Source organism: Cornus florida, unplaced genomic scaffold (assembly GCF_030987335.1).
Source record: "Cornus florida cultivar Cherokee Brave unplaced genomic scaffold, ASM3098733v1 CherokeeBrave_3.0.0_Hap2_Chr09, whole genome shotgun sequence".
Classification (NCBI taxonomy): domain Eukaryota; kingdom Viridiplantae; phylum Streptophyta; class Magnoliopsida; order Cornales; family Cornaceae; genus Cornus; species Cornus florida.
The window spans coordinates 94399971-94421083 of NW_026775579.1; the positions used below are offsets into that span (position 1 = coordinate 94399971).

A 21113-nucleotide genomic window follows, 5' to 3' on the forward strand; every position below is an offset into this window, starting at 1 on the left:
TTCCAATTTTTGCAGAAATTAAAGGTCTTGCTAGGCTACATGATCTTTCTGGTTGACCAAGAGCAGTGAGAGGGGATGTTGACATCCCATAAATTCTTTTGCTTGATAATGTTGGAGTGTATCCATTTGGACCATATGCTGCCTGGAACCTTGAAGAGATGCCATATATAGTAGAGCATTGCAGCTCTGTTCAATTAAGAGAGAATGGGAGACCAAGTCCACCACTTGCCTTAGGAAGAGATACCTGAATCCATGCCACCTTGGAGTTCCTTTTAATTGGACTGGAAACTGACCAAAGAAACTTTCTAATGATGGAATTGATGAGGTTGATGGTCATCTTGGGGAGAATGAAGATGTTCATCCAGTGGAGTTGGATGCTGCAGAGCACAGATTTACAAAGTTGGAGTCTACCAGCATAGGATAGGGCTTTACTTGACGAGTGAGTGATTCTACCAGAGATCTTATTCACAAGGCTAGTACAATGAGTGGAACTGAGCATAGATGAGATAAGAGGGATACCAAATAGGTGAATGGAAGGTCTTCTCTTTGAAATTGCATGATGTTCATGATACATTCCTGTGCAGCTTCAGTGACACTGGAGAAGAAAATTTTGCTTTTGTCAGAGTTAGCTGCTAGGCCTGAAAATCATTTGCATCACGAATTCCATATTGACAATTTTTAAGTTATATTAAATTTGTTGATGCAGGTTAGCTAGACTAGTGTGTTACTTGATTTAAAAAGGGAACACCATAATGACAATAAGATGTTTTAGAGTCCTCGATAAATGTTGGTACATTTGATGCTATCAGATTATCAATCTGGTCAATGCCAATTGTTAGTCAATGTTACTCAACCATCAACTTACACAGGGGCGCACACATGAATATATACTTACTATGACCCTAGTTAACTTAGTTAATAATTTGTATAATGTTGAGTTTTTTGGTGGAAGCTTGCACATGTGATCAAAAGGTGGACGACCACCCACCCAAGTGATCAACTTATTCCAGCCATTATATATGTGTGTGTGGTTACATGTATTTATGATTCCATAGCTCTTATATGTTTAAGTAAAATTCTAGGGAGAATCGATGTATTTTGTGGCTGTTAAATTGGATTTGTGTGTGGATGCATAATCTGTTATTATTATTGTGAGTTATTTACTGATGATATGTGATAGACCAATATGTCTCTTAGTAATAATGTACTTGGTTAATTTGGAAGGAATTCACTGATGTTTATGTATTAGGAATGGATTGCTAGGATTAGTGGAGCAGCATATTATGTGTTGCATTAATCTTGCTGATAATGGAGGACAGTGTGAATCCTAAAGTGGAAGTTGTGGGGAAAAGGATGGTTGAAGTTTTTTTTCCCTGCCCCTTGAATGGATAGTTTCATTAAAAGAATACAAAAGTACAATAGGATGGTTGAAGTGGCCTGTACTAGTTGAATTGCAACAAAAAAAAAAACACAATAAACAGTTTTGATATGATGTGGCCAGCGAGTAAATGTATAATATGGTTCGTGTTTGAATTTTCGGTTGCTCTATTTAAAAATTAGAAGAATGGTTCATGACTTTGGTTTGTATGTAAGTTATCTAAAATTGAAAAGTGGCATCTCAGTAGTTGTAGTTCTACTAATTGCTGCATCGATTGACTGCTTGTGGAAATATGGAACGTTGAAGAAATTCTCAATATTGACTGCCCTAATGATTTCCTAAGTAGAAAGATGTCAAAGGAGATATGAATACGTGACAAAGTTATTGAATATCACAATTGTCGTGAAAAAAAGGTTGGATATTTAATAGAACTTGAATTTTAGAAGGAACATTATAGACAGTGGAACTAGATTTGAGTGATTAAGTTGAGAGTCATAATATTGTAAATTTGTTATAAAAATGCATGGTTACCCGAGAATAAGATTCAGTTTATAGGATGCAAAAAGGATGTGCTTAAAGTATACGTAACGTGAGATTATTTATATTTAATTAATGCATATGAATTGTTTGTTAAAATTGTCCATTGATCAATATTATCTCCTATCAAAGCCATTATGTTATAGTGGTTTAGTCATGGTGAGGATCATATTGGGGTTTTTAATTCTTATCTTTGTCACTAGAATTATATAGAAAAAGATAGAAAAAATCTTTCAAAATCTTTCTCCTCTATACAAATTGGCCCCTAAAAGTATGGTCTTCGAACATCCTGCAGTAAATGAATGACCCTTACAGTCTTATGGTGTTAAAAATTCAAAAACTCCTCATCCACACCAGTCTCCCAAAAGGCCATAAGCACAATGTGTGAAGTCGTGGTCCAAATTTTGTTTCTCCAGTTTAAATATTTTGGGTGTATCAATATACACAATCCGGTTTCAATATTTTGGGCGTAGCCCTCACGAAAAGCTTGGACAGAGTTGGGCAGACCACTAAAAGCATCCTGCAGTAACTGAATGTAAATTTTGAAGGAGGGAATGGAACCCCGGGTAGGGAGCAGAGGATTCACAAGACTCCTAGTCCTAGCATTAGTAGTTCTTTAGCATGCATAGTGACCATGGCATCCTTCTAAAATCAAAATTAATGATATTTTTCAGGCAACTGTGAACTGTCTCTAAATTTGTATGGATTTTGATCCTATTTGCTTAATCTCTGTAAACCTTAACTAGTTGTCCAACTATGCCACTATTTTGTTGTTGGATGGGTGATTTTTACGTTTCTGTCTCCTTGCCTTCTGCTCGATCAATACCTAAAAGTGTGCATTATATAGTCTATATATATATATATATTTGATAAGTATTATATAGTCTATATTTATTTATGAAATAGTTTCTCTTTTTTCAATCTCTATGACCTGGGAAGCCTCACTCAGGCACTACTAGTTATGAATTATCATAGATTTTCATTTTTCCTGATTAGACTTCACAAATTGTATTGGTTGTGTATTTGATCTAATGGACATTGCACACTAGATTCTCATTTTTACTGATTAGACTTCACAAATGTCCCATAGACTTTTGAGGTGCTTGTCATTTTTCCTTCTACTGCAAACTTTTGTATGATTGTTATAATATATAATAATAATTTGCCAATTTTGTGCAGTTCCATTCTTGACTGTTGAGGAGGCCTCTAAAATGAGTTCAGGAATCAAGTTTGGACAGTAAAACCTTGGGAATGAAACATTGAATTTAAGTGACAGTGATGCACAGCCACTGTAAGAGAGACGAGGGAAAAGTTAGGACGTGATTGTATGCTTTTAATGAGTCGATCTTAACTTGTATTTTGTTAAATTATTATTGAATATAAGATCACTTGGGAAATTTATTGCTATTGTAGTAGTGAAAGCATTACAAAGTACTTCTGGGAAGTTTTAGTATTTGTAGTTAATTTATTTTTATTACATTGTGTTTATAGCATGCTAACCTGAATCAATTTTTTTATGTTCAATTATAAGATAGGCAAAGTGGATATTCTTAATATTGAGACCTAAATATGACAGGACTACCTCGAGCTTTATAAACATCACAGAGAGAAACATCACATAATCCTTTTTTCCAAGAGAATTGTTTCAGAATTTCAGTAACTGACTCTCATGGTTTTTAAAACCACACGAGTGTCCCAAAAGGACATCAGCAGAATGTCTGACCTGAATTTTGTTTTGAATATGATCCGGAATGGGTCAGACCGAATGTGTGATATTGTTGGTGTGGCCCTCACCATCCGGAGTCTCACTATTCTGCATTTGACCTAGGTCGATTGGATTATTTTTAAATATAATTAAGAATATATATTTTTTTGTTGATTTGACATATTTAATTTTTATTTTTATTTTCTAATTTGACATATTTAATTAAACAAGCCAAACCAAGTTAAATAAGTTGAGTTTTCAAAACTGAACTAGTTTACTTGTTTTCTGAAACATGTTAATCTGATTCACACAATTACAAAGCAAAAGTAATCATTGTTAATTCCAAATTCGTTAATTATGTGTTAAAAGATCGTTTTATATTTTGTTATTCTATTGTAAGTTTCTAAAAAGAACTTATGGATCGTTTATATTTTGTTATTCTATTGAATTCTCTTATTTTGCCTCATGCGTAAAGGTCAGCATCAAATGACATGTACATCAATTATGAAATTATGTGTTCAACCATTTAAATTGGACTTTGTGACTCTTTAGATATTACGATAAAAGAAGAAGAATAAGTTCATATTTTATTATTCTATTATAAGTTTCTAAAAAGAACTTGTGGGTCGTTTATATTTTGTCATTATATTGTAAGCTTCTAAAAAGAATTTATGAAATGTGAAGCAAGATTGACAATATTTATTACATTAGAATTCTTTTATTTTGCCTCATGTGTAAAGGTCAACATCAAATGACATGTACATCAAATATGAAATTATGTGTTCAACCATCTAAATTGGACTTTGTGACTCTTTAAATATTATGATAAAAGAAGAAGAATAAGTTCAAATTTACTAGTAGAGAAGGTTTTGATGAAAAAAAACCTTTTATTTTCCCACCGCATTACCTTTAATTTAAATTCTAATTAAGCATACTTTTTAAGAACAATCACATTATATATTAAGCTTCATAGAATATATAATGTATTTAAATGCCCGTTGGTTTATTTGTATTTAATTTAATATGTAATAAAGTGATTTACCAAGATTAGACACGATGCAGACTTATATGCCATTTCCATGCACAAGTCCATATAACTGTGAGCATGTTTTTCTTCCCTCCAATTTTTTTAAGGGTATTTTTCTTCTTTTTTCCGCTTCCTTCTGGACTTCCAAAATTGTATACCAAGCTAAATTTACGAGGTTAAGATAGATCAATTTATAATGATAATAATTTAATGGATTGCAGAAGTTTACAGGCTATGTATGTAGGGTAGAGTCGTAGGTTTACTAGGCTGTGTAATCATGACTGACGCCCGTACAGCCAATAAGTCCCACATCGACGAAAAGAACAAAGTCTTTGTGGTTAATATATGGTGAGATCAGGACTAAGGCATGTCCCTTCGGGGACATCCGATAAAATTGGAACGATACAGAGAAGATTAGCATGGCCCCTGCGCAAGGATGACACGCACAAATCGAGAAATGGTCCAAATTTTTTTCTTACCCATTTTGCCCACGACTTCTGTATCTGATTTTACCAAAACACCCACGTAAATCGTCACTTTCCCACACTACCCCTGACATCTTTCGACGTGTCTTCTCCTCCCCCTTTGAGACTCACCGTAAGCTTATAGTGGAGCTCCTCCCTCTGTAATTCCTCTTCCTTCGTCTCCGCGTTCCCCTACCAATTTCAGTAACTCCTCTCTCTCTATATATATATACAGACACAAAGCTGATGACAAGAAGTCTTGGGGTTTACATATCTGTGATTGATTTGTTTTCTTATGGTGTTATTGTTAGCATTTTGCCCAAAGGGTTCGTTCCTTGTAAGTTAAATAATTTTCAACACACAACTAGTTTTGGCTTCTCTTGTAGTAGTAGTAGTAGCATCACTAGTTGTGATTTTCATCTGGTTTTTGTGTGTGGGTTCCTTCTGACAATAGATAGCAATTCTTTTTTCGGAACTCATTTATTTGTTGTGATTTTTTTTGTGTGGTGTTTTCTATGTATCTATATGTGTATGTATGTGTATATATGTCCCTTAATTTGTCTCTTCAATTCATCACAAATTTAGATGCCAACTATACCAGTTTTTGCTTAATTTCTAGTATAAATTTTCTAAAATATTTAGGTTATATTTCCTCACAATAGAAGCTAGGCTATCAAACCATAATTATATTAGTAAAAGACAAGTTAGTGTCAATATCATATTTTTCTTCATGATACAACAACAGTTCCTCAATTTTTCATGATCGGTTTGAAATTCTGTATAAACTTTCTTTTCTTTTCTTTTTTGTGAGCTACATTTTGGTGTTCTAAACCTTATTTGAGTCGGGATAATTGCTATAAATACACAATCACTTGCAAATTATGTGCATCACGAATTCCCTTATGACAAAATTTAAATTAATGCCAATTTTGTTGATGCAGGTTTGCTAGACAAGCGTGTTCTTTATAAATGTTGATATATATGATGCTATCAGATTGAAGGTTATTAATCAGGCCAATTGCCAATGTGAGTGAATGGTACTCAACTACCAACTTCCACAGGCACACACACATGTATATATACTTGATATGACCCTAGTTCATTTATTTAATTTAATTTAGTTGACTATCGACCACCCACCCAAGTGATCAAACTTCTCTTCATATTTTCCTTGTGTTCCTTGGGAGTGGTAACAATATTCCGGCCGGTGTATATGTGTGTGTGGCTACATCTATTTATGATTCCATAGTTGTTATCTGGTTAAGTAATTCTAGTGAGAATTGATGTGCTTTGTGGCTATTGAATTGGAATGTAACTGACAGACTTGTGTGTGGATGCATAATCTGTTTATATTATTGTGAATTTTTTACTGACGATATGCAATGGACTGATATATTTCTTAGTAATAATGTTCTTGGTTAATTTGGATATCCAATGCAATGATATATTTCTTATTAAAAATGTACTGAGTTAATTTGGAATGAACTGACTGGAGTTCATGTATCAGGAATGGATTGCTTCGATTGGTGTAGCAGCCGCTACAGCATATTATGTATCTATTAGAGACAGTGAAACTAGATTATGATGAGTAAGTTGAGAGTGATAATATTGTAAATTTGTTATAAAGATGCGTGGTTACCCAAGAATAAGATGCAAAAATATGTGCTTGAAATGTATGTAAAGTGAGATTGTTAGGACTAAATCCATGCAAATGAATTTATTTGTTAAATTATCAATTGATCAATATTATCTCCTATCAAAGCCATGATGTTATTTTGGTTTAGTTATGGTGAGGATCATATTAGGGGTTCAAAGCTTAAACTGGTTCTTGATAATGTCTTTGAAGTTTGAATATGTGGTGGGCAATAAAACACTTTCATTTTAGTATAATGCTAAAAAGAGTGAGAAGAAGGAAATATGAGAGGTGGGCACAACGTGTCTTTGAAGCATCTCGTTTTCCAGAGAGGAGGAGATGTGAGAAGAGAGAAGAGGGGTGAAGGGGGAAGCACTTGCAAACTTCCATGTCTCATTCGTATATGTATAGAAGAGAGCGATGAGGTTAAGCGAGAGGGGAAAGAGAGATCAAAACTCCTAGTTTTCTTTACATTTTCATCTCTAAGGACCAATCTGATTTAAACCAATGGTAAAAATTTACATGCTTCATAAAAACTGCTAAAATTCTTCAGAATCAATATTGATTCATGTTAGGACAAATCCATCATTAAAACCTTGAGACATCCAATATTTTTAAAATATAATATATATATATATATATTTAAAAAAATCCAGCTTTGTTTCTAATATAAACTCTGAAAAGAGGGAGCTGTTTGATGCACTTCAAAAAGAGGTTGAGTAAGAGACAGATGTTTCTAATTGTACTTGTGCTCATAGGAAGAGCAAAATCCTAGAATCACCAGCTATCGTGCGCCTTACTGAGTTAATATTCAGGGCTTAACCAACGGGCCAGTGGCCTAGCGGTATCAGCCTCTTACTTCCCAAGGGAGGTTAGGACTTGAAGTATCAGAAGAGACAAGTGTGTGTGAGTACCAACTGGAAAAAAAAACTATATTCAGGGCTTAAATTGTTTCTATTGGTGATACTCCGCATCTCAGGTTCAATTATTGTGGGGAGCTGATGTATATTTGATGAAACAGGTTCAATTATTGTGGGGAGCTGATGTATATTTGGAGAGGGTTTCTCGGGGAAGAATGAGATTTGGTTTTTGGTATTTCACATCAAGGACTGCAAGAGAGACCTACAGTTGGTTGTTAGTACCAATGTGTATCTATTCCATTTTGGGCCACTTTAGGCTTTCAGCTGAAACACATAGTTCTGGCTGAGAACTCAATGGTAGATTTTTGTGTCATTGGTATGATTATTCTGGTCTGGTCTTTCATTTAAGGAACTGGAGTTTATTTTATTGTATAACCAGCAGGGGTTTATGGTCAGCATGTCCTCATGGAAGAGAGGGGTTTCACGGACAGAAGCTTGAGAAGAGGGAACAGAACCCTTGTGGTAGGGAGCCGGGGATTAACAAGACTCCTAGCATAAGGAGTTCCTAATATGCATCATGACCATTGCATCCTTCTAAAATCAAAATAATGACATTTTCCGGTCAACTGTCTCTCAATTTGTATGGATAATGATCCTATTTGCTCAAGCTCAGTAAGCTTAACTAGTTGTCCAACTATGCCACTATTTTATCATTGGATGGATGATTTTTACGTTCATATTTCCATGCATTATGCTTTCTCAACTCTACTTACCTAAAAGTATATGCATTATATTTATTTATGAAGTAGTTTCTCTATTTTCAACCTCTATGGCTTGGGAATCCTCATTCAGGCACTACTAGTTGTTATGAATTGTCATAGATTTTCAGTTTTCCTGATCAGACTGCACAAATGGTATTGGTTGACATGGTTGTGTGATTAAGTTATTTGATCTAATGGTCATTCCGCCCTAGATTTCCCAAACCAAATGTCAGAGACTTTTGAGGTGCTCATGATACTGCTGAAAATTGCTCACCTTGTCATGTTATTTTTCCTTCTACCTCATGCTTTTGCATGATTGGTTTGCTGGGCATGTTATGCTTCTGGCCGAATACACAAGCATACATTGCATGTTTGTGTAAATAGAATGAGACTCTCCATCTGAAACAGGATAGCAAGAGTTATCTATGGCGAATACACCATATATTTTTAAAATTTTCCTTTCCTTGGTTAGTAGTTGGTCAGCAATTTCAGTATATAGAACAATTTGCTAATTGTGTGCAGTTCAGTGCTGACAGCTGACGAGGCATCTAAATCAGTCCAGGAATCAATTTTCGACAATAAAACCTTGGGAAGGAAACTTTGAAATTGTTGAAAGAGTCTATTGTGCAAGTGTTGTATGTTCAATTATAATGATGCAAGCATCTAACTCAGTGCTGCATTTTTCTATCCAGCAACTGTTATCTTCCTCTTTCGTTTAGAGCATAAATAAATTAGATTATATAACACTGTTCTCTTTTATGCAAGTGTGACATTGTTGGCTCAATTCATGATTAAGTCTATATTAGTTTGGTTATGATGTTCAGTTTGTCCAGCATGAATTCAGGATTCACAAGACTTCTACTCCCATAAGTAGTTCTTTAGCATGCATAGTGACCATGACATCCTTCTAAAATCAAAATTAATGGTATATTTTTCAGGCAAACAGAATTGTTTCAGAGTTTCAGTAGCCGATTCTCATGGTTTTTTAAATTCAAGAACTCATCATCAGAATGTGTGAAGCTGTGGCCTTAATTTTATTTCGACCGTGATACAGTATTTGAGGCATGCCCCCCACATAAAACTTGGACAGAATGGGTCAGAAGCCGAATGTGAGATATTGTTGGCCTAGGCTGATTGGATTATTTTTGAAGTTAAGGAGATATCTTTGTTGATTTGACATATTAAATTAAACAAGCTAAATCAAGTTAAATAAGTTGAATTCTCAAAACTGAACAAGAATATTTGTTTATTCTAATAGGTTAATCTTCTTCTTCTTCTTCTTCTTCTATTTTTTTTTTTTTTAAAAAAAAAAAAAAACCATGATTGACACGTTTATAACGCAAAAGCTATCAGTGTTAACCTAAATTCGTTAATTTTGGGCAGTTTGGCTAATGCTTTTACTTCGTGTTTTTTGTTTTTGCTAGTGTACTGTAGCGAAGCAAAAGCACAAAGTATAAAATATGTTTGGTAATGTTTGTTATAATTTGAATGATACCGAAGCGTTTCTAAAATTGAGGCCAAAATCGAAAGCATCAAAAAGATACTTTTGTTTGCTTTTGCACTGTAGCAAAACACTGTTAAAAAAAAAAAAAAAAATTCTTACTAAAATAACATTTTTAAGTAGCCATTCAAATTTTCGAACTTACAACACTTTCTACCAAACATGCATTCATGTTTTTGCTTTTAAAAATCTTATAACAAATTTACGTTATCAAATAAGTTTCGAAATAGTGTTGAACACACTCTAAAGTAGAAATATTGTTTCTGCTTCGAGTCAAACCAAAAGCACAAAAGAACTGTAGTCTAGACCGGCCCTTTGTGTTAGATTTGAGTTGTGTTGGAATATTTTTTCATATTTTGCCAGTTACAATGCAAAATCGATCAATGTTAACCCAAATTCGTTAATTTTGTGCTAGATTTGAATCGGTGTTGGAATATTATTTCATATTTTGCTAGTCTATAACAAGCTTGTAAAAAGAACTTATCAAATGTGAGGTAAGATCAGTGAAAAGACATTATTCATTAGGTTAGAAAGACTTTCTTATTTCGTCTCATGTACAAAGATCAACACGAAATGACATGTGTACAACAAATATGTAACTATGTGATTATTTAGATATTACAATAAAAGAAGAAGAATAAGCTCAAATTTACTGCAAAAATTTAGATGGATTAATACTGTTTTTTTTTGCCACCCCATAACCTTTAATTTAAATTCTAATTAAGCATACTTTTAAGTACAATCACACTGTATACTAAGCTTTATAGAATATATAATGTATTTAAATGCCAGTTTGTTTATTTATACCGTATCTAACTTCATATGTGATAATGTGATTTACAAAGATTAGACACCATACGGACTAATATGCCATACTCATGTACAGTCCACGTAACTATGAGTATGTTTTTCTTCCCTCCAATTTTTTTGAAGGGTGATTTTTCTTCCTACTGATCCTCTGGACATCTAAAATTGTAGTAGTATACTAAGCTCAAATTACGAGGATAGATAAAATTTAGTAATTTAATGGATCGCCAAAATTTATAGCCTATGTATGTAGGCTAGAGTTGTAGGTTTAGTAGGCTGTGGAAATACTGACTCCCGTAAAGCTAAAATGTCCCACATCGATAAAAGAAACGAAGTCTTCAAAGTTAATATATGATGAGATCACAATAAATAAACGTATACAGAGAAGATTAGCATGGCCCCTGCCAAGGATGAAAATCGAGAAATGGTCCAAATTTTTTCTTTCCCATTTTGCCCACGACTTTTGCATCTGATTTTACCAAAACACCCTCGTGTCTTCTCCTCCCCCTTTGAGACTCACTGTAAGCTTCTGGTGGAGCTCCCTCTGCAATTTCAAATTCCCCTTCGCCTCCGCGTTCCCCTCTCTCGCTCTCTCTCTCTCTCTCTCTCTCTCTATATATATATATATATATATACACACATATATGCATATATTCCATCAATTATTGTTCTGGTTAGTGTTGATGACAAGAACTCGAAAACAGGGTAGTCGTCTCTTCCCTTTTCACTCTGTTCCAGGTTCTCTTCATGATTTCGACGCATATATAAGTTCCGTATCTGTGCTTGATTTGTTTTCTTATGCTAATATTGTTGCTGTGCATTTTGGTCAAAGAGTTTGTTCTTTCCTGGCAAGATTCAGTTTTCAACACAACCAGTTTTTGCTTCAATGGTTGTTTTGGTTTCTATTGTAGTAGTAGTAGCATCACTAGTTGTGGTTTTCATCTGGGATTTCTTTTTCCTCTTTGTTACAGTGGTTCTTTTTCTGAATTCATTTGGTTTTTTGCTTCCCCTCCCCTTTTATTTGTGAATTTTTGTGTGTTTTTGTATCTATCTGTGTATATATGTGTATTTTTCAATTGGTTTCTTCAATTCATCACAAATTTAAATGCCAACTACACCAGTATTTGCTTAATTTCTATGAATTTTCTAAAATATTTAAGATGCCTTTCCTCACAATAGAAACTAGGCAATCAAACCATAATTATAAAAGTGAATGATAAGTTAGCATCCCCATCATATTTTTCTTCTCAAAATTTCATGCTCTGGTTGAAATTCTGTAGAAACTTTCTTTTCGTTTTTTTTTTTTTTTCGTGGGCTACCTTACGGTGTTCTAAACCTTATTTGAGTCGGGTTAATTGAAATAAATACACTATCACTTGCAAATCATGTGCATCACGAATTCCATTATGCCACTTTTTTAATTTATGCCAAATTTATTGATGCAGGTTTGCTTGACAATCGTGTTCTTTATGTGAGTGAAATGTTGGTATAATTGATGCTATCAGATTGAAGATTATCAATCAGGTCAACGCCAATGTGAGTGAATGGTACTCAACCACCAACTTACACAGGCACACACACATGTAAATCTACTTGATATGACCCTAGTTCACTTAGTTAATCTATTTTTATAATGTTGAGTTACTTGGTGGAAGCTCGCCCGAACATGTGATCAAAAGGTGGATGATCGACCGCCCACCCAAGTAATGAACTTCTCTTCATATTTTCCTTGTGTGTCTTGAGAGTGGTAACAGTATTCCAGCTAGTGTATATGTGTGTGTGGGCTACATATGTTTATGATTCCGTAGTTGTCATCTGTTTAAGTCATTTTAGGGAGAATCGATGTACTTTGTGGCTGTAATTGACAGACTAGTATGTAGGTTAGGACCATGTAGATGCATAATATGTTTATTATTATTGTGAATTATTAACTGACGATATGCAATGCACTGATACATTACTTACTAATAATGTGCTTGGTTAATTTTGATATTTAATAGCACTGATATGTTTCTTAGTAACAAGGTACTTGGTTAATTTGGAATGAACTGACTGGAGTTCATGTATTGGGAATGGATTGCTTGGATTAGTGTAGCATATTATGTATTGCCAAAATTAGAAGTGGGGAAAAGGATGGTTGAATTTACCTGTACAAGTTGAATTGCAAGTTTGCAATGGACGGCAACATAATGAAACAGTTTCTAGTGTGCCATGGTCAATGGGTAGACATATAATATGGCTCTTTCGTTAAATTTTTGTTTGCTCTATTTCAAAATAAGAAGAATAGTCTATGACTATTGTTTTTATGACAGTTATTCAAAATTTAAAAATGGCATCTCAGTAGTTGTTCTAATAGCTGCATCGACTGCTTCTGGAAATATGGAACACTGAAGAAAGTATCAATATTGACTGGTATATCACAATTCGTAAGTACAAAGATGTCAATGTAATATGAGTATGTTATTGGTAGCAGATAAATAATTCTAGTTCCTGCTTGTATTTCATGAACAATATATGTATAATAATTGTTGTGAAAAAAAAGTTTGATATTTAATAGAACTTGGATTTTAGAAGGAACGATAGAGACTCTGAAACTAGAGTATGTTCTTGAAGTGTATGTAACGTGAAATTATTAAGATTTAATCCATGCAAATGAATTGTTAAATTTGTCCATTGATCCATATTATCTCCTATCAAAGCCATTATGTTGTAGTGGTTTAAATCATTGTGAGGATCATATTTTGGGTTCAACGCTTAAACTGGTTCTTGAAAGTGTCTTTGAATATGTGGTGGGCAGTAAAACACTTTCATTTTAGTATATATAATGTTAAAAAAAAATTGAGAACAAGGAAATATGAGAGACGGGCACAACACATGTTTGAAGCATCTCGTTCACAAGAGAGGAGGAGATGGGAGAAGAGAGAAGGGAGGAGCGGTGAAGGAGGAAGCAACTGCAAACTTCCATGTCTCATATGCATATATAGAAGAGTGCGATGAGGTTAAGCGAGAGAGCTCAAAGCTCTTAGTTTTCTTTGAACTTTTTTCATCTCTAATGACTTACCTTATGCTTAACTAGGAAAGAAAAAAAAAACTTATATTCATAATAAAAACTGCTAAAATTCTTCAGAATAAATTTTTTTTTTCCCTAACACTTGTATCATTTTCTTTTTTTTTTTTTTTTTTTTTCAAAAGAGGCTGAGTAAGAGACCATTACTTTATACGTGTCACTGGACATTTCTAATTGTACTTGTGCTCATAGGAAGACCAAGAATCCCAGAATCACCAGCTATTGTGCGCCTTGCTGAGTTAATCTTCAGGCCTTAAATTGATTCGATTGGTGATAATTTGCATCTCAGGTTCAATTATTGTGGGGAGCTGATGTATGTTTAGAAAGGGTTTCTCAGGGAAGAATGAGATTTGGTTGGTGGTCTTTTCGCATCAAGGACTGCAAGAGAACCCTGCTCTTGGTTGTTAGAATTAATGTGTATCAATTCCATTTTGGGCCAATTTAGGCTTTCAGCTGAAACACATAGTTCTGGCTGAGAACTTGACGATAGAGTTTGGTGCCATTGGTATGATTATTCTGGCCTGGTCTGACATTTAAGGAACTGGAGTTTATGCTGTTGTATAACCATCAGGGGTTTATGGGGCAGGATGTCCTCAAGGAAGAGAGAGGGTTTCATGGACAGAAGCTTGAGAAGAGAGAACAGAACCCTCGATAGGGAGCTGGGAATTAACAAGACTCCTAGCATAAGGAGTTCTTAATATGCATAATGACCATTGCATCCTTCTAAAATAAAAAATAAATGATATTTTTCAGTCAACTGTCTCTAAATTTGTATGGATGGTGATCCTATTCGCTCAAGCTCGGAAAGCTTAACTAGTTGTTGGATGGGTGATTTTTACGGTTCTGTTTCCATGCATTATGCCTTCTCAACTTCACTTACCTAATAGTATAAAGATGCATTATATTTATTTATGAAGTAGTTTCTCTATTTTCAACCTCTATGGCTTGGGAATCCTCATTCAGGCACTACTAGTAGTTATGAATTCTCATATATTTTCATTTTTCCTGCTCAGACTGCACAAATGGTATTGGTTGACATAGTTGTGTGATTAAGATATTTGATCTAATGGACATTGCACTCTAGATTTCCCAATCCAAATGTCATAGAGACTTTTGAGGTGCTTGTGATAGCGCTGAAATTTGCTCACCTTGTTATGTTGCTGTTCCTTCTACCGCAAAATCATGATTGGTCTGCTAGGCATGTTATGCTTCTGGCCGAATACACAAGCATAATTTGGATGTTTGAGTAAATTAGCAATGAGACTCCATTTGAAACAGTACAACGAGAGTTATCATATGATGAGATATCTTATGTTGGCCTGCAATTTCAATAAATATATATAATAATTTACTAATTTTGTGTAGTTCCATTGCTGACTGCTGAGGAGGACTCTAAATCAGTTCAGGAATCAATTTTGGTATATAAAACCTCGGGAAGGTAACAGTGGAATTGTTGAAAGAGGCTATTGTTGATAAAGTGACAGTGAACCTCCGGTACGCATGTAGTGGTGATGCACAGCAAGTGTAAGAGAGACGAGAGTCCAATATTTTCATTCAGGAAAGGACTTTCAGTGTGACAAGCTAAGGAGCAGCGGAAGGAGTTGCACAGGAATGGACAGAGCAACAGTTTATACCTAATGCCATCACTTAACGAGGGAAAAAAGAGAGGGCATGATAGTATGCTTTTGATGAATCCTTCTTGACTTATATTTGTTAAATTTTTATTGAATACTAGATCAGTAGAGAAATTTATTGCTATTGTAGAGATGAAAACATTATAAAGCACTTTTGGAAAGTTACAGCATTTGTAGTTAATTATTATTTTTTTTATAAAATATAATAATTACCTTGTGTTTATATATGCTAATCAGGATCAATTTTTTTATTATCATTATTACATAGGAAAATTGGATATTCTTAATATTGAGAACTATATATGACGGTACCCTTAGCTACTATGTGCGTTTATAACATAGAATATAGAAGACGAACACAACCCATAATCTTTTAAAATGATATATCCGTCGATCTAAAATGCCACATTGGATTCGGAAGATAATTTTTCTTACAACTAACTGATAATCATTCTTCCATAATGTCATGCAATTTTAGAGCAAATTTCTTTTAATTGATAATAAAGGAGGTTTCTAAGGATGAAAACCAATTTTTTTTTTTTTTTTTTTACTAACGGTCAAGTGGCTTAGCGGTATTAACCTCTTACTTCTCAAAAAGTGATCAAGAGTTAAAAGTGTGTGTGAGTATCAACTAGGAAAAAAGAATGAAAAAATAAAAAATTTGAAGCACATTGTCTTTAATTTAAATTGTAATTAATTATACTCTTAAGAACAATCACATTATATATTCTATAAAGTTTTATTATATAATATAACTTTACATATATTTAAATTCATTTGTGATTTACGAAGTTTAGACAAGATATGCACTCATCTGGTTCATGTTCCAACAAATTAGTGATATAACTTATAAAAATGTTGGGAAGTTGGTTAAGAATTTCAATCGTTTTATTGTTCTACTAGAGAAGATCTGAATCCATACATTCATGTATTATAATCGTATATAAGTGCATGTAACTAAACATCTTTTTCTTATCTCAATTTTTTTAAGAGTATGTTTGATTACATGGAATTGAAGCTTAAACAATGAAATTGATAAAATTTGAAAAAAATATCTAAAAAAAATTGAATCAATTTTTTTTTTTCAAATTTTACTTATGTTAATTTTAAAACTCTAATTTCATATAGAAGAACATACCCTTTTAGGTAATTTTTCTAGCTTCCATCCACTTCCTTCTGGACATCCAAAATTGTATACTCCGTATTAAGTTTAAATTACGAGGTTAAGATAGATAAATAGTTACTGTGTAATGATAGGAATTTAATTGATTTGCAAAAATTTATAGCCTATGTAGGTAGGGTAGAGTGTGGGTTTACTAGGCTGTGCAAACCCGTACAGCTAAAATGTCCCACATCGATAAAAGAAACAAAGTCTTGAGAATTAATATACGGTGAGATTATAATGAAGGTACGTCCCTTAGGGGGCATCCGATAAAATTGGAACGATACAGAGAAGATTAGCATGGCCCCTGCGCAAGGATGACACGCACAAATCGAGAAATGGTCCAAATTTTTTTCTTACCCATTTTGCCCACGAATTCTGCATCTGCTTTTACCAAAACACCCTCTTAATTAGTCACTTTCCCACATTGCCCCTGACGTCTTTCCACGTGTCTTCTCCTCCCCTTTGAGACTCACCGTAAGCTTACGGTGGAGCTCCCTCTGCAATTCCAAATTTCCCTTCGTCTCCGCGTTCCCCTACCAATTTCAACTTCTTCTCTATACACACACACATATATACACATCAATTATTGTTCTGGTGAGTTCTGATGACAAGAACTCTTGGGGTTTACATATCTGTTATTGATTTGTTTTCATATGCTGTTATTGTTAGCATTTTGGCCGAAGCGTTCGTTCCTTGTAAGTGATAATTTTCAATACAGAACCAGTTTTTGCTTCAATGGTTGTTTTGGCTTCCCTTGTAGTAGTAGTAGCATCACTAGTGGTTTTCATCTGTTTTTTATTTTATTTTATTTTATTTTTTCTCGCTCTTTTTTGTGGGTTACTTCTGACAATAGCAGTTCTTTTTTCCGGATTTGTGTGTGTGCGTGTTTTCTATGGATCTATCTGTGTATGTATGTATTTGTATATTTGTCCCTTAATTGGTTTCTTCAATTCATCACAAATTTAGATGCCAACTACACCAGTATTTGCTTAATTTCTATAATTTTTCTAAAATATTTAGGCTGTCTTCTCTCACAATAGAAGCTAGGCTATCAAACCAAAATTATATTAGTAAAAGATAAGTTATTGTCACTATCATATTTTTCTTCTTGATATAACAGTTTTTTAATTTTTCATGCTCCGTTTGGAATTCCTACATGTTCTAAACCCTTTTTGAGTTGGGATAATTGCTATAAATACACAATCACTTGCAAATCATGTGCATCACGAATTCCATTATGAAACTTTTTAATTTATGCCAAATTTGTTGATGCAGGTTTGCTAGACAAGCTGTGTTCTTTATAAATGCTGGTATAATTGATGCTATCAGATTGAAGATTATCAATTAGGTCAATACCAATGTGAGTGAATGGTACTCAACCACCAACTTACACAGGCATACACACATGTATATATACTTGATATGACCCCAGTTCATTTAGCTTATTTAATTTAGTTAATTATTTGTACAATGTTGAGTTTCTTTGTGGAAAGATTGCTCACACGTGATAAAAAGGCAGATGCCCACCCACCCAAGTGATTAACTTCTCTTCATATTTTCCTTCTGTCTCTTGGCAGTGGTATCAACATTCCAGCCAGTATATATATGTATGCGTGGCTACATGTATTTATGATTCCATAGTTGTTATCTGTTTAAGGTTTTGCTAGGGAGAATCAATGTAATTTGTGGCTATTAAATTGGAATGTAATTGACAGATTTGTGTGTGGACGTATTGTGAGTTATTTACTGATGAAATTGTGATACACTAATATGTTTCTCGGTAATAATATACTTGGTTAATTTGGAATGAACTGACTGGAGTTTATGTATCGGGTATGGATTGCTTTGATTAGCGTAGCAGCATATTATGTGTTGCGTTAATCTTGCTGATAATGGAGGACAGTGTAAATCCAAAACTGGATGTTATGGGGAAAGGGGTGGTTGAAGTTACCTGTACTCGTTGAATTGCAACAAAGAGCAACATAATGAAACAGTCTCATGTGACATTGCCAGTGGGTGTGTGTGTGTGTGTGTGTGTGTGTGTGTGGCTTTTGTGTTTGAATTTTCAGATGCTCTATTTCAAAACCAGAAGATTGGTTCATGACTTTGGTTTGTATGTAAGTTACTCAAAATTGAAAAATGTCATCTCAGTAGTTGTTCTAATAGCTGCATCTATCAACCGCTTTTGGAAATATGGAACATTGAAGAAATATCAATATTGACTGTTGTATTGAGATTATTAAGTAGAAGGATGTCAATGTAGATTGAGAAAGTTGCTGAATGTCACACTTCTTGTGAAAAAAAGTTGAATATTTAATAGAAACTTGAATTTTAGAAGGAACATTAGAGACAGTGAAACTAGATTATAGTAGGTTGAGAGTCATAATATTGTAAATTAGTTATAAAAATGCATGGTTACCCAAGAATAAGATGCAGTTTATAGGATGCAAAAAGTATGTGCTTAAAGTATACGTAACGTGAAATTATTAAGATTTAATCCATGCAAATGAATTGTTTGTTAAAATTGTCCATTGATCAGTGTTATCTCCTATCAAAGCCATTATATTATAGTGGCTTAGTCATCATGAGGATCAAATTGGGGGATTTTATTCGTATCTTTGTCACTAGGACTATACAGGAAAAGGAAACAAAAATCTTTCTCCTCTATACGAGTTGGCCACTAAAAGCATCGTCTTGGAACATTTTGAAGTAAATGAATATATATTTTGAAGGAGGGAACAGAACCCTGGGTAGGGAGCAGGAGATTCACAAGACTCCTAGTTCTAGCGTAAGTAGTTCTTTAGCATGCATAATGACCATGGAATCCTTCTAAAGTGAAAATTAATGATATTTTTCAGGCAATTGTCTCTAAATTTGTATGGATGGTGATCCTATTTGCTAAAGCTCAATAAGCTTAACTAGTTATCCAACCATGCCACTATTTTGTTGTAGAATGGGTAATTTTTACGTTTCTGTTTCCATGCATCTTGCTTGATCAACATTACTTGCCCAAAAGTATGTGCATTAATTAATTTATTTTATTTATAAATTAGTTTCTCTATTTTCAATCTATTTGACTTGGAAAGCCTCACTTTGGCACTACTAGTTGTTATGAATTATCATAGATTTTCATTTTTCCTGATTAGATTGCACAAATTGTATTGGTTGTCTGAATAAGTTATTTGATCTAATAGACATGCACTCATAGATTTCCCAAACAAAATTTCAGAGGCTTTTTAGGTGCTTGTGAAACAGCTGAAATTAGCTCGTCTTTGTTATGTCGTTTTTCCTTCTACTGCACACTTTTGTATGATTAGTCTGCTCGGCATGTGATGCTTCTGAACGAATAAGCAAGCATAATTTACATGCATGTTTTTGAGAAATAGACATGAGACTCTCCATTTGAAAAAGATAAAAAGAGATCATATGATGGGGTATCTTTTTTCATTTTTTCCTGTCCTTGGTTGAGTAGTTGCAGCAATTTCAATAATAATAATAATAATAATAATAGTAATAATAATTTGCTAATTTTGTGCAGTTCCAGTGCTGTCAAGCAGTGAATGCACAGCCAGTGTAAGAGAGAGACGAGAGTCGACCCCTCCATCCATGAAGTTGCACAGGAATCGACGGAGCAACTGGTTATACCTGAGCTGCTGAGGATTCTAACATAATTCCACCACCTAACGAGGGGAAAAATAGGACATGATTGTATGCTTTTGATGTGTATGTATTTGTAAAAGTATTACAGAATACAAGATTTCTATGGAAATTTATTGCTATCGTGTTGGTGAAAACAATTATAAAGTACTTTTGGAAAGTTATAGCATTTGTAGATTATTTATTTTTATTACCTTGAGTTTCTATATGCTAACGTGGATCAATATATATATATTTTTTTATGTTCATTATAACAAGGCATAGTGGATATTCTTAATATTGAAATACGGGTACCCCGAGCTGTGATGTGTCTTTATAAACATCGCATACAGAAGACAGCCATGGTACATTTTGCATATAGAACAATTCTTTACAAGCAGGATTGTTTGCATACAAGAACTGATCATCATGGTTTCAGAATTTCAGTAACTCAGTCTAATGGTTAAGTGCCCATTCGTCCTTCCGCTTCCGGTTCAGGTTTGGGCTCGGGAGTCAACCTCTCTAGAAAAAGGGGTAAGGCTGTCTACTGTTCACCCACTTTTTTTTTAACTTATTCATCAATTTTAGACAAGTTATTTTATATGCCCCGTTCGATGGACTCGACCTCTTACCAAACATTATCAAAATAAAAATAAAAGAATATTTTACTTTAAAAAGAATATTTTACGCCGAAACAAAGGGATAGTGTGTGAGTCATCTCGTTAGTGTGCGTGTTTGATTCAACTTTTAAAAAACGAAAAAAAAAAATCCTTGGATGCAGTCCTCCTTCAAAAATTATGACTTCGAGTCTCCTCCGCCGGCTGTGCTATCTTGTTAGTTAAATTAGCACTGTCATGACGTGTTCAAATAATCTAGTCCACCATTGTTAAAGTATAGCCGCCATAAAGTAGCATTAATTATGATCACTACAAAATTCA

General features: G+C 33.9%; 2 long non-coding RNA genes, 2 other non-coding genes and 1 pseudogene across 10 annotated transcripts; all 5 read left to right on the plus strand.

The window, feature by feature from the left end:
- Positions 1–5016: 5016 nt before the first annotated feature.
- Positions 5017–5119, plus strand: LOC132275517 (U6 spliceosomal RNA). Its single transcript, XR_009470656.1, has one exon. It is a non-coding gene; the product is annotated as a U6 spliceosomal RNA (small nuclear RNA).
- On the plus strand, positions 5025–9139 carry LOC132275343 (uncharacterized). Of its 6 annotated transcripts, none has more exons than XR_009470603.1 (5): positions 5025–5448; positions 6053–6137; positions 6619–6699; positions 7766–7961; positions 8044–9137. It is a non-coding gene; the product is annotated as an uncharacterized LOC132275343 (long non-coding RNA). The 6 variants fall into 6 exon arrangements; XR_009470600.1 differs by having other exon boundaries at positions 8047–9136; XR_009470599.1 differs by having other exon boundaries at positions 6053–6148; positions 7766–9138.
- A 1878-nt stretch (positions 9140–11017) lies between these two features.
- On the plus strand, positions 11018–11112 carry LOC132275533 (U6 spliceosomal RNA; annotated as a pseudogene).
- Positions 11113–16782: 5670 nt separating this feature from the next.
- Positions 16783–20411, plus strand: LOC132275344 (uncharacterized). 2 transcript variants are annotated; one of them, XR_009470605.1, is made up of 3 exons: positions 16783–17234; positions 17815–17899; positions 20078–20411. It is a non-coding gene; the product is annotated as an uncharacterized LOC132275344 (long non-coding RNA). The 2 variants fall into 2 exon arrangements; XR_009470604.1 differs by lacking the exon at positions 20078–20411 and having other exon boundaries at positions 17815–18267.
- Positions 16787–16889, plus strand: LOC132275519 (U6 spliceosomal RNA). Its single transcript, XR_009470658.1, has one exon. It is a non-coding gene; the product is annotated as a U6 spliceosomal RNA (small nuclear RNA).
- Positions 20412–21113: the final 702 nt, after the last annotated feature.